Raw genomic sequence first — 13950 nt, 5'->3', positions numbered from 1 at the left:
CGAAGTTCAGCATATTTAAGGGCGTGTCCTATTGATTGACAGGTACCCAGCCTCCCGCTTCAAGTCACAAGAACGTAGAACAACCACGGTTTTAAGCCGGTTAACAACGTGACTTAGCTTTAGCCCGTTTACCTCCATTAGCTGGTTAGCTCCTGTTATCTCCAGTTATCTCCGGGTTAGCTCTTAGCTACAGAATGCTCAGAGTTCGCTCAATGTCAATCATCCACCATGACGCTCACAGCCCCCCTCTCAGCGCTACCTCTTTGCTCAAAGATGTATTTTCCGGGCGAGACGACATGCATGCCCCTGCCAAGATGGCGATGGTAGGAACCGCCTACCGACCTTCAATTCAGCTCTTCAAAAACCTATGGGGGCATCACAGAGGCTACGTTATATACAGTCTATGATTTTCAGTGTTCCTGAGGTGAATTTGGGCGCTATCTCTCCACTCTCCTGACCAACCCCTGTCAGAGGTGTCAAAAATCAATCAGCTGGTAGCGATACAGTATTTAACCGTGTATTTCCTCTCTTAAAGCACATGTAAACCTCTTCAGTGAGCTGCTATCCACTGGTTTTCACTAAAGTAATGTGTTAATGTTTTTTTGTTGGGTAAAAATAACTATATTTTCTTCTGCGTTCCAAGTCAAAACTCTGAAACAGTAACATACATTTTAACTCTCATAGTTTCATATTAACCTCACATTTGTCATCTTTCTTTTAGGACCAAGGTATACACAGAACCCCCGTGGTTGTAAAGATGTACTTCAGTTATTTTGGCTGTGTCTTTACAAACAGGAGGCAGAAAAATCAGGCCTCACAGAGAATTGCAAAGCAATTATTTGAAAAACCCTACTGGTGATGTACTACACAGTCTCTTTCTGACTGCCTCAGTAAAAAATATGTTCTTTTTTTTTTTTCAGGGCTCCAAGCTGCATGCACATGCATCCAAATGATCACTTCTTACATACCAAGACCTTAACCGATGATAAAGATGCCAGATATAGAAATGCTTAACTCATATTTTTAGGTGCATTTAACCAATTATTCCCTGACACCACATCTTAGAAAAAAAACTGCATTTCATGGCATCATCTAATGTAGTGGATTATTCTGTATCTTAAGAATTAATTGTGAAATTTTATTAAATCAATGCTCCTAATGACAATTGAATTAACATGCTTGAAACGTGGCATGTAGTTGGTAAAATAATCTCTTCTCAAGGACTAGCAGCTGTTCTGGGGCTTTCAGTCCCATTCCATGACCTTTCCTTGACATGGAAATTCCCTGTTAATTTGCTTGGTTTATAACTGGAACATGGATTGTACAGTCAGACTCTTTAAGTCCAGTAAAAGACAATACATTTGCATGTCCTGCAGCAGAACTCGTGTGTGCATTGCATTATCTCTTGATGGTGGCCTTGTCTGATTTTGGCAATGCTGCTAAAGTTTTTTGTACTTGTTTACAGAACGGTTTTTCTCACACAACTTTTCAGATCTCTTCAATAAAAAACAGTTACATTATTTTTTTGTTTAAACAATTAAATATGGTCATAATGATTTGCTCTAAACCAGGGGTGTTCATCTCCCATCCTGGAGGGTTGCAGTCCTGGATCTTTTAGGCTGTGTCTCAATCAGCGCACTAACACTACTTCGCGCTCTATGTTTCAGTGTGTAGTGCGTTTACACTGACTTTTGTGCAAAAAACTCAGTGCACTGAAAGTACCCAGATGCTGCCCTAAACCCGCCCATAAATGCAGTGTGGAACGATGGACACTTCACGCACTAAATCGGTGCCATTTTGCTGACGTAGCGGAAGAGGATGGACTTTCCATCAGTTTACCAGGTAAATAATGGCAGAGTTTAACGCCGGTCCAGGCGGGGATTCATTTGTGTAAATGTAAGTATTAAATTATTCCGTTACGATTGTGATGTATACTGCAACCTGCTAATCTATCCCTGACGACAGTTATGGATCTGACCATTTGTCAGACTCGGTAGTTAGCACCGTAGGTTAGCACACTGTTAGCTGTTTTTATCCGCTGTAGTGGACGTATACAGGTTATATGTGTTATAAATGATGAATGTTATAGGTTCTTTATGTTCATTTATCCCTGTTGAATGTCCAGATGAAGCATTGTGGTGTTTATAACGTAAACTTTTAATACCGATATAGCGCCAGTTTTTAGAGAGCGGTCCGTTACTATGGTTACCACTGATGCCATAAATCTGCAGTGTATCGTCAGATCTGAACTGCTGAGACTGAACGAGAAAATATAGATATAAAATAAATGTAGTAGTGAATTTAGTTGGTATGATTATTAGAGTGCAAAGTGTGAGGTTTGTAACTTTCTTCTGCATGGCTCCACCTCGTCTGTCCCTGACTGAAAATCGATCGAGTGTGTGTGTGTGTGTGTGTGTGTGTGTGTGTGTGTTTAGTTTACGTTGTAGTTGTTGTCATGTAATATTTACTGAATGTTTCGTGTGGTTTGTGTATGGTAATAAATTAATCATTACAAAATATTTAATTATATTAGAAAAATGTAAAGAGAAGTTCATTGTAAATCTTCATTATATAGAGACACACAATTTGTTTCCCATTCGCCAAATTATTTATTGTTTAGATATAAATACAGTCATGATCTGGGGAGTAACACGTCATTGCCATCATGTGCCTCTCATCAGCCTCACAGACGGTTCCTGGAGATGCTGCTGGTTCTCCTTCTGGTTGTTCACCAGCTGCCCACCTGACATCTTCATCATCATCTGGCTCCAGAAGGTCACCGCTGCTCATGCAGATGTTGTGGAGGATGGTGGACGTACTTCACCTCCTTCCAGAGCCTTTAGGAAGACGGACCTCCACCTGGTCTCTAGGATCCTGAAAGACGGACCTCCACCTGGTCTCTAGGATCCTGAAAGACGGACCTCCACCTGGTCTCTAGGATCCTGAAAGACGGACCTCCACCTGGTCTCTAGGATCCTGAAAGACGGACCTCCACCTGGTCTCTAGGATCCTGAAAGACGGACCTCCACCTGGTCTCTAGGATCCTGAAAGACGGACCTCCACCTGGTCTCTAGGATCCTGAAAGACGGACCTCCACCTGGTCTCTAGGATCCTGAAAGACCTCTCCACACACACCTGGCTTCTGACAGGTAGCATATGAAGCGAGCTTGCAGGTGGATTCAGACAGGCTGCCTGAGCAGCATCATGAGGAAGATGGACCGCGACAAGCAGGGGGAGATTCAATAAAGGATTCAATAAAATGTTTCTATAACAACTTTGCTGTGTCCCTGTGTCTGAGCATCTTCTTTACAGCATTACATTCCCTACATTATCATTTATAATCCGTTTCCTGTTGCCAAATGTGTACAGCATCAGAGTAAACACCAGTTAAAATAGATGTGCTTAATGTAAAGGACATTTTTTCCACTGAAAATATCTTTGCATATTTAAAAGCTGTTTTATTAAGGTTTTGATTTGCACTTTATTATATTAATAAGCCTGTGGGAGATATGCAAAGACACATGACAGTCTGATGTTACTTTATATAGTTAACAACTGAGATAGATCACTCTAGTGTAGGCCATAATATATCATGATATGATACATAAAGTTATGTTTGCTGGATTTGTTCATTTATTTTTCACAAATTCCTAAAAAGAATTTAGTGGGACGAACTGTTTCTGAAACGATAAGCCAATAATGATGCGAGGCTGGCAATAGGTACGCACTCTGGGAACATATGCAGGCGGGTCATACACGTTACAAGTAAATAAATATACGTACCAGTTTAGCCAATCGGAGGAGGATCCTTCGTCACCTTTAATGCAATGTTTCATGAGAGAAGCAAATTCATTCTCGTAATTTAGCGCTTTGTTTTACTTTTGGTGGCAGAATAATTGTGGTTAAATGTGAGTTCGTCACTACCGGTTAGTGCTCTACGTCCAGTGTTCCATTTGGGACAGCACTTACCCATCATAGTGCGCACTACAGAGAAAAGTGCGTAGTGCACACTATGCACTATGCACTATGCACTAACGAATTGAGACACAGCCTTAGACTTTTATCTTCTCAAGCATACCTTTTACTGCAAAACAAACATACCTCTGGGTATAAATAAAGTTACCTTTATATTCACCTTGATGAATGTCATAACAGCTTGTTATCAAATTCTGCACAAGCATGTTGACCGATTCATCTTACTCAGATGTGCTATTGCAAGAAACTTTCAAAACCTGCTGGACCAACTTTTCCAAGGACCAACTTTGTCCCACTTCCATAAACAATAGCCTCTAATGAAGGGAAATATAACTCAAGAGTACATATTTTCACTTGGTATGTGAAATTATCATTAATATACCACAAAGTTTTCAGTGGAAGAAAAAGCCAGGCCTGCTTTTAGGGCACATTCACATCAGTCTTTTAGATTCGAATCCAAGTCCGTTTGTCCAGAAAGTCCACTTTGTTTGGGAAAATGTGAAAGCGGCAAACAAATTCTGATTCGGACCAAAGAACCGGACTCGGTTTGCCTACAAACGCATGTCTCGGTGTGTTTCAAATGAACCAAATACAGGAAGCGGACTAGAAAAAAAAAGTCACTTCCTGCATTTGACGGAGCATTGCATTGTGGGTAAATACATAGCAATTGTGTTAAGGATCCTCTGCCTCGTCTGGTGTTCATATGGCCGCCATTTTTGCAGTGTATTTCTGCAGTTTACTTGCATAAGACAAAATAAAAAACCTAAAACAGCGATAGTTTTGTGCTCTGTGTTTAACTCCCATAAGTTTTCTTCTTCACGCGGGTCCTGTCCTCTCTTTTGACAGTGCCACCTTTGGTGACCACCACTCGTACCGTGTCTCGCGGACTATCCTGATGCGAATGCACCCTTAGATGCAACCAGAAACATTTTTTTCTATTTCGGGTTTCATTCAATAAAAACCCCTTATGTCATTTTCTGGTTAGGTTTAGGCATAATAACTATTTGTTTAGTGTTAGTGATCAAAACTGGTTAGTTGGAATTATTGTGACAAGGACTAAAATATATTCTTTTTATGACACCGCTATTGCCTCATCCACCACTATTTTCCTGGTTGCTTTGGGGACGCGTCAAAATGACGTGCTACTGTTTCACTTCCTCCCTTCCTGTTTAGGTTGAGGCAATTCTTATATGTATTGATGTGGATTTGGGAGTAATTTTTTCATACTTTTTTTTCTTTTGAATTCAGACATGGTTCACACATTCCTTAAAGAACGTGAACAGTGGCAGAATGGTGAATGAGCTCAGGTTAAATCGAGCTCAACTCAGGTGATGTTATCGGCTTCTAGTTCAGCAATTACAATCTTGATGAGCAAAACAAGAAAGCAGCAATGGCTTTTATCTCCCCTTTAAGCTTTAATTTACTTGCAAAGCAGCAGAAGCTAAGAGAGAATTACCCAAACCACCTGAAGAAAGCGGTTTATAAGCCCTCAACAGCATGATCCCTACAGACTCTGGCACGCTTTGACTCCAGTGAAAGGCCACATTTCTCTAGGATTTATTGTAAAATCCTAGCCCCATTCTCTATTTGTTGTGTTCTGACAAGTAACCCTGCAGTAACCTTGAGCATTTTCAAGATTTAAGCAACTGGAACAAGCGTCAGGCATTTTCCAGCGTTCAAAAAGACACATGCTCTGGTCTACGATGAATGACTGCAGGTTGACCACAGCTTCCTGTTACGCATAACTAATGAGGCACATGTGATGTCACATGAACGCAAGCATTAAAGGAGCTTGGTCAATAATTTGTCTACATTTTTTGTTTTCATGTCTTCCAAAACAATCAAATAAAATGTGACTTTGTGTCGAAATGGAAAAACAATCACTCGTACTCACGTTGCACTGAATCAGAAGCCTCTGATGAAAGACTCATAGAGCATCTCAAACCCCCGCAAGCGTCTACATCTCAACACAAATGATAACTACAACGGAAAGTTCTTCACCTCTTTTAGTTTTCACTTTTTGAGACGATAAATGCAGCTTTTCTCACGTGTCCTGCTTCTAAATGCTCTTCAGAGTTTCTCTGGAAACATAAAGACTTTGTCTCTTTTATGTATGTCTGCTGATTACAACTAAAATTTCAGCTCAGCCAGAAGCCGAGTCTGTTCCAATACACCGCTGATGCACCAGGAGAGGCATCTGCATTGGTAAGGCAGAGAGCGAGACATGCGCACAGTAACAGCGATACAAGGACAGAGGCAGGCACACATATACAGGTGTACTAACACAACACACACATACTGGCACCACTCAGTGCAATAGTAATTTGTTTACAGTTGATTAAATATTCATGCTGAATTAGCCCTGAGCCTGCCAACAGACACTTCATTTACACCGTGATTGCATCCTTCCCAGCCTCCCTCCTCCACCTGTGTGTTGTTGTTTGTTTGTTTTTAGTTTTTTAACTCTGTGTGTGTGTGTGTGTGTGTGTGTGTGTGTGTGTGTGTGTGTGTGTGTGTGTGTGTGTGTGTGTGTGTGTGTGTGGAGGGCGGGTGATAGGTTACTGTCTGTAAGTAGCATGGAAGAGGCAGACACATGCGTGTTAACAAGCCTGCGCTCACACCTGATGAATCCCCCTGATGATCAGGTGGTGGTGTTACTGCGTTCATCCCTTTCCTCTGGTTGCCCTTGACAACGGTGAGAAGTAAAGGGGAAAAGGATGGAGATAAGGCAGAGAAAAAGACAAACAATGTTAAAAAAAAAAAAAACTATAGAAAAAGACGCTATCATTTTCCATCAGTTTAACAAATTTCTAAAAGAGATTTTAAAAAATCCTCAGATGTTCAGTTTTATGTAACAAAAGTCCAAAAGTCAAAAATTTCCAATAAAAATGAAACATTTCCAGTCATTCATATCACTAATTCCTTTATTTACTTAACGTCAAGTTGAGTTTCAGTTTAAATGATGGCAGGTTGGCCAGTATATCTGTAGACTAGAGAGATAACACAATTTACTGATCAATTCTCTCACATCCCGCTCAGAGAGGGAAAAGAAGACCAAGCAGGATAGATCTCCATCGCTCTCTCTTTCTCCCTCCACACACACACACATACATGCACTTGACGTCTCACACACACCTCCTTCAAGCTCTCCTGGGGAGCTGCTTACAGGCTGTCAAATTTCCTCTCTTCCCCATCCAACTGTTGCACAGCGTGAGCAGAAACCAGAGCCGAGCAATGAAAGAAACAGAGCGGTAATTGGCAGCTCGGTGTTGTGCATCAAACTGAGGGCAAATTACTGCACCATTATCACCATTATCACCATGCAAATACCAACACACCCCGCGCTCATCTTTCTCTTCTAAGTTATGTAGATACCTCGTTTTTTTAATGTCCAATAATAAGTAGCCGGCAAACTGATGGAGCTGCTTGCAGCTGAAAACACAGTAAATTATTAGTTCCTCTAAAGGATTGATGCTCGGCATTAAGCTGACCATTAACATCATCACGGAGGTCTATTTGATGGTAGCGGCACACCTCTCAGATGGGAAAGGCAGTAATCCCAGTCCTAATCCTACTGTCATTCATTTTACCACCCACAACTGAACCATATGCCCCCGCCCACCACCTCCATCACCACACACACACTCATACACAGCCTGAAACACACTGACTGGTTGCATCAGATCTTCAAATAAGACGGCATGTAAATATTAAGAATGACTCGCTGAACAGAGATCAACGATGAGAGTGGAAATGTTAAACATTTCCTCTCATATTCATATATAGAACTGTTATCTAATGTCTTTATATAATACCAGTACACAAAGGAAATATAGAAAAATGGCACAGATGGAGTTTATAACAACTCTAACCATCTAGACTGTCATATCTGAGCATCTTTGTTCTTCAGCACTGTTTTCTTGTCATTTCTTTAAGGCCTTTTTTACACAGCAGCGTTTCCACGCAAAAAACACAACTTTTTCCTTTGTGTCTTTGGAAAAATACATGTTTTATACTGTTTAGTCCAGAAAAAAGGTCAAGGGGAAGCTTTAACCTATCCCGACAACCTTCAGGTAAGAGGCAGGGTTCACCCTGGAGAGGCTGCCAGTCCATCACAGCATTTACACAACAGTGGAACGAAAACTATCTCTGCACAGAGGAAAGTGCAAATAGGAACAGAAACGATGTAGTGGACATGCCAGGCCTCTAGGGGGCAGTGCATCTTTGCAACGACAAACCCAGGAGTGTGCCACGTTTCCCATAACAAGGACCAAGTTACCAGTTATCTGGCAAAGGTTACCGATGTGTCTTTCCTGACTGCATAAATGTTCTACACCAAACACGGTTTGCTCCAACAGACCGCATAAATTAAAAAAGAAGAGCACAAACATGACACAGAGGTCCATAATTGTTGTGCTTTTCGCAGGTTACTCAGGGTAAAGTGTGCCAGTGGAAGAGGATCATTTCCAAAAGATCCCAGTTGCTGACAGGACCTGCTTTGCGTTGCAAGAAAATGTCACTCTGTCGGCCGCGAAACTCTGTAAACAAGAGGCCAGAACAAAACCAAGCTTTTCTGGTTTTCTGTCTCAGCGTTGTGGTATAATCAGGGCCTGCGTAGTACTCAGAATTAACTTTCCAGGCATCTCGACGGACCTCTGAATGTCTTATGCAGATGTTGGCTATCTTTTATTTGTTTTTATCAAGATGATCCAACATTGCTTCAATAATGCTGAGGTCCAGGCTCTGGGGACGATTCTTTACAACACAAAACCTGTTGGCATAATGTTTCACTCCAGTTTTTGTTTTATTTGGCCTACCTGAGACCTTTTTTTTTTTTAACCATGTTTTTCTTTTTTGTTTTTTCAAAGAGGAAGCTGAATGCACTTTATACTTGATCTGAAACGCTTCTCTGACATATTGGTAAATGAGGTCCATGGTTTGAGTGAAGCTGCTCTCTCTCACCCCCCTGATAGCACTGCTCAGGCGACGCTTCGTTCCAGGCAGCTACTTTTTCCAGTGTTTATGTAGCGAAGCCTCTTCCATCTGGCTGGCAGCAGCTCCTCCTGCTTCCTGCTGGGCTGAAGACGGGCTGAATACGAGCTGAATACGGGCTGCAGACGGGCTGAATACGGGCTGCAGACGGGCTGAAGACGGGCTGCAGACGGGCTGAAGACGGGCTGCAGACGGGCTGCAGACGGGCTGAAGACGGGCTGCAGACGGGCTGAAGACGGGCTGCAGACGGGCTGCAGACGGGCTGAAGACGGGCTGAAGACGGGCTGCAGACGGGCTGAAGACGGGCTGCAGACGGGCTGCAGACGGGCTGAAGACGGGCTGCAGACGGGCTGAAGACGGGCTGCAGACGGGCTGAAGACGGGCTGCAGACGGGCTGAAGACGGGCTGCAGACGGGCTGCAGACGGGCTGAAGATGGGCTGAAGACGGGCTGAAGACGAAGAAATCAAAGATTAGAGAAAAACTGAACATGTTTTTTCTTTGTTCCTCTCTAATTAATGTAATTAAATATAACATTTTGCTTGATATATTATTTTTTTACTGTTTCAAACTGAGTTTTACTTGTAATAGTTTGCTTTTATATTCCCATTCTGGTTATGTAAATTATCTGCATATTTCCCCCTCGATGCTGAAGTAAAGAAGTATTTTTTTCTTTGTTCATCCCTAAAACATTTATCTGCTCTTTCACCTTTGTGTTTCCAGATATGACTCTGGTCCCCACTGGACTTAAAACTCCATCGATTTCCCTTTTAAATGTGTTTGCAATGTCTGTTTTTGCATCTTCTTACTGAATGTAACCCACTCTTACATTCTGAATGTAAGAATGTAAGTTTTATGCTGGGAAATGACTGAAAGTTCACTATATAACATCACGTTGCTGAAACATCCCTTCCCAAATTCCTGGGTATTCTAACACACACACAAACACGAGAGGCTTTTTCGTCCTTCTCCCACTCAGGTTTTAATTGTTTTAGCCCTGATCTCTTCACAAACTCCGGGCACCAGGGGTTAACAGATTCGGCAAAGCACCAGCAGGCTTTGGAAAAGGTCATAAAAGCACCTTAATGGGTCAAGCCAGCATTATCTCAATCGATCTGTAATCGATCCTGGTCATATTGATTTAGGTAATTAGAGAAAAAGAGGAGGATAAACGAAAAGACAAATGGTGTAGCAGTTGTTTCTAGATCTTCATTAGTCTGGGATGGAACTAGTCGCACTCAGTGCTGTGTCTTAAGCTGATTGCAGCCCCCATGATGCGACGAGAACAGCTCATTAGCTGCGTGTGGTCTCCCCCCTCTGTCGTTACATGCTGCATGTGTAACTATGCTGCCACCTAGTGATTCATCCCATTAGGAGCTGATGAGGAAAATGAACATGGGTTTTGCAGCAAGAGAATCAGCATGAAATGGGAATGTGAAAGACAAAATTTGGAAAATACAAAGGAAGTGAGTTCCTGATTGTTGGAGGGATGATAAGCAGTGATGGAGTCAAACATAAGCCCTTTAAGAGCATAAATTATTCAAGCATAGTCTGCCATTTTTACTTTGATCTGTAGGATGGGAGTAAACATCAGGAACACTAATTAAGCAGAGGCAGGGGGGAGGGGTGAAATAGAGAGATGGAGAGCAGGAAAGCAGTGAGAGGAAGAAAGAGACTGAGGTGAAGACGAGACAGGAAAAGACAAATTCCCTCTTAAACAGGAAAAATGAGAGAGGTAATAAAGAGAGGACTGCAACAAGAAAGGAGAATTTCCATTATTCATCATCATGTTTGGGTCAAACCCTAAGTTTTCAGTGCAAGCAAAAATGTTGATTACCTAGCTGACAAACATTTAAAGTTGTATGAGTCACACATTTTCACACACTGTCATGCATGATTTTCCCCTGCAGTGACACCCATGTTTACAGTAGACGACACTGTGGCGTGAAAAGAAGTGACTGACACCAACACTGCAGCCAACTTGGCAATTATCGGCCTGTGATAGCGAGTTCTCTTTGCAGGAACACCTCTCTGTGTGTGTCTGCTATGCTCCGTCAGAGCCAGGTGCTTTTTTTTGTGTGCTACATGAGGACAAGGGCAAGGACACAGCAAGAAAAGACAATCAGTCTGATGATTATTTAATGAAAGCTGACCTTCATCAGGATGAACCTAAAATGCTCAAATACAGGTAAGTGCAGTGTATGTCGGTCTACACCAACACTACCATTTTTTTCTTTATTGTTATGTGCATACAGCATCATAATAAACTTAGCTTTGCTTGTTACAATACATGACTATTTTAGTTGTAATAAGTTAAAAATATAGACCTTTTCTGAAATATATGCCTAAAAAAGGTCTCATTTGCTACTTTTTTCTTGTTCTGTACTCATGCCTGAGGTTTTAAATCAGCCTTTTAAGAAAGCAGCAAATCCATAAAAATATGTAATGATGGGCATTTTTCTCAAGACAACGGCCTGATCAATTTGCTTTCTATTTCTATAATGTATCTAAATCTGTTACAAAGAAGAGCAATTTTATGAGAAAAAACAAGGGAAAAACTCCATTACAATGTCATATGCTAGTTAGCATTTGTCATACGCTAGTTAGCATATGACATCATTTAGCAACATTTTTTTTCCTCCAAACAAACTTTAGATACTTTAAATCATATTTTGTTTATTAGGCCCGAGCACCTTGGCGGTGCGAAGGCCTATTGTATTTGCATTCGGACACCTTAACGTGCTCGAAAACTCACCAAATTTTGCGTACCCCTCCAAGGGAATACGAAAATTTTCACATTTTAAGGTGCTCAAGACTGTTCGGGCAAAACTGAACGAGAGCGCCACCTATTTTAGGTGCCCCGCCACTGCATATTATTAATCTTTATCTAAATTCATACACATGATCTACATGAATGGGCGAACAAAAAATCCTCTTTATGTCATGGTGAAATGTTGACAGGAAGTTGTCTATTTAAGGTCAAAGCTGCCATTTTGGCGTTTTAGCACCTCGCATTTTAACGAACTTGTCCTAGAGCTTTTATCCCACTGAGCCACAAATTGCTCAGGATGTTCAGGAGGCATGTGTGATTAAATGTTGTGTTATTTTTCTAATAGGAGACTTAGTTTACGAGGGGCGGGGCCTCAAAGTTTGATGTCTCGCCATGAAAAATTAAACGGATATAACTCCCACATAAAGCAACATTTCTGCACCAAATTTGCTAGATATGATGGCAGTCCCCCTGGAGGTCAAAAGTGTTGTTTTTTGCTCACACACCCATAATTCTGACTTGGTGGACACCACATGGTCCAAATTGACTCAGGCATCACAAAACATGTTGGTGAAGAGATCTGATAAAGGACGTTGCTCTACGCTGCACGGCGTGCCCGTGACACCATGGCAAAGTTCCATGTGGCGGCGTGACAACATAAATCACTATAAAATTGTCAATTTTGATCTGATCACCCTAAAACTTATAGGGATTAATAAGGGATCAGTCCTGAACAGATTAATGTGACCATTGCTGGTGTAGACCTAAGCCCCGCCCACTTACAATAGGAAGTGTTTTTTTCCACGTTTGAGGGGTCATGCTTCTAAGCAAATGGTCCCAAACACTTGAGACTCCTCCAAAACATGTCAAACCCTTTCATGATGCCACAATAAAAACCTCAAGTCGCTACGCTAAACGGGACATGGCGAATGGCGGTCCAACGCCATGAAACAGAAAGTACCTGTGACCAAGCCATGGAACCTTGGACCGCCACCAAACTTGCCATGACTGATGACAGTAAGGCCCTGGGGTGGCTGTAGCTCAGGAGGAAGAGCAGTTGTCCTTCAACAGGTAAGTTGAGGGATCAATTCCAGGCTTCCCCTGAAATGCCGAAGTGTCCTAGGGCAAGACACTGTACCCCAAACTGCGGTTTGGGGTTCAGTGTTCATTCAACACACTCAAATGAGTGTGTGTGTGAATGGGTGAATGTGACAAGTAGTGTAAAGCGCTTTGAGTGGTCTGTATGACTAGAAAAGTGCTATAGAAGTACAAGTCCATTTACCATTTAAGCCCCATTGAAACATAATGGAATAAATGCAGCATGCCTCCATAGCGCCCCCTACAAAATTTCAATCAATCAGCCCCGCCCACTACATTGACCGACATGGATGAAATTCAGCACAGTTGTAGAACCTTCCAGTACCTTCAAAAAAGTCTCCTGGACATATGGGCTAAATCCAACAGGAAGTCAGCCATTTTGAAAAAGGTGCCATATTTGGTGTCATTTTGGGGCTTTTCTTTTCCATGCATTGTGAGGAACTCTTCCTGGGGATATTATCCAACTGTAACCCAAATTGTACAGGATGCTAAGGAGGCATGTGTGATTGTGTTATTTATTCTAATACTCTAATCGTTTAGGAGAGGCGGGGCAGCAAAGTGGATGTGATGCAATCAAAAGGAAAACTGACATAACTCCCACAAAAAACAACCAACCTGCACCAAATTTGCTACAGATGATGCCAGTAATATCCTTCACATTTTTGCATGTCAATAATTAGATGCTAAGTTATCCCCGCCAATTGGTGACAGGAAGTGACCTTCATAAGGCCTAAATGGCCTGAAGTGCAGTCTGGCTGCACTTTAGGTTGAGAGAGGCATGGGAAGGATGTTGCCAAGGGAGGCGGTGGCATTATGCCGAGTGGCGCCATGGTGCGAGGGCCTATACCACCGCTTGCGGTTTTAATTGTTTGATGTAATGCTGGCTCCGAATGTCACAGCAAGCCAAGTGAACACTTATAGGCCAGTCATTTTGGAACAATATTTAAATATTTGCTTAAATACGTAGCTTTAGCCAACAGCTAGTAAGCCAAGTTAAGTAACAATTTGTATGATTTTTCACTGGTTCTGTTTACCACTATAAGAAGTGTACTTTACACACAATAAACATAATGCAATAAAACATTTCTAAATAACAAACAAGTAATAAATGTAAAGT

The sequence above is a fragment of the Telmatherina bonti genome, assembly GCF_933228915.1.
Source record: "Telmatherina bonti genome assembly, chromosome: 18".
NCBI classification, from domain to species: Eukaryota; Metazoa; Chordata; class Actinopteri; order Atheriniformes; family Telmatherinidae; genus Telmatherina; species Telmatherina bonti.
This window is presented reverse-complemented; position numbering follows the sequence as displayed.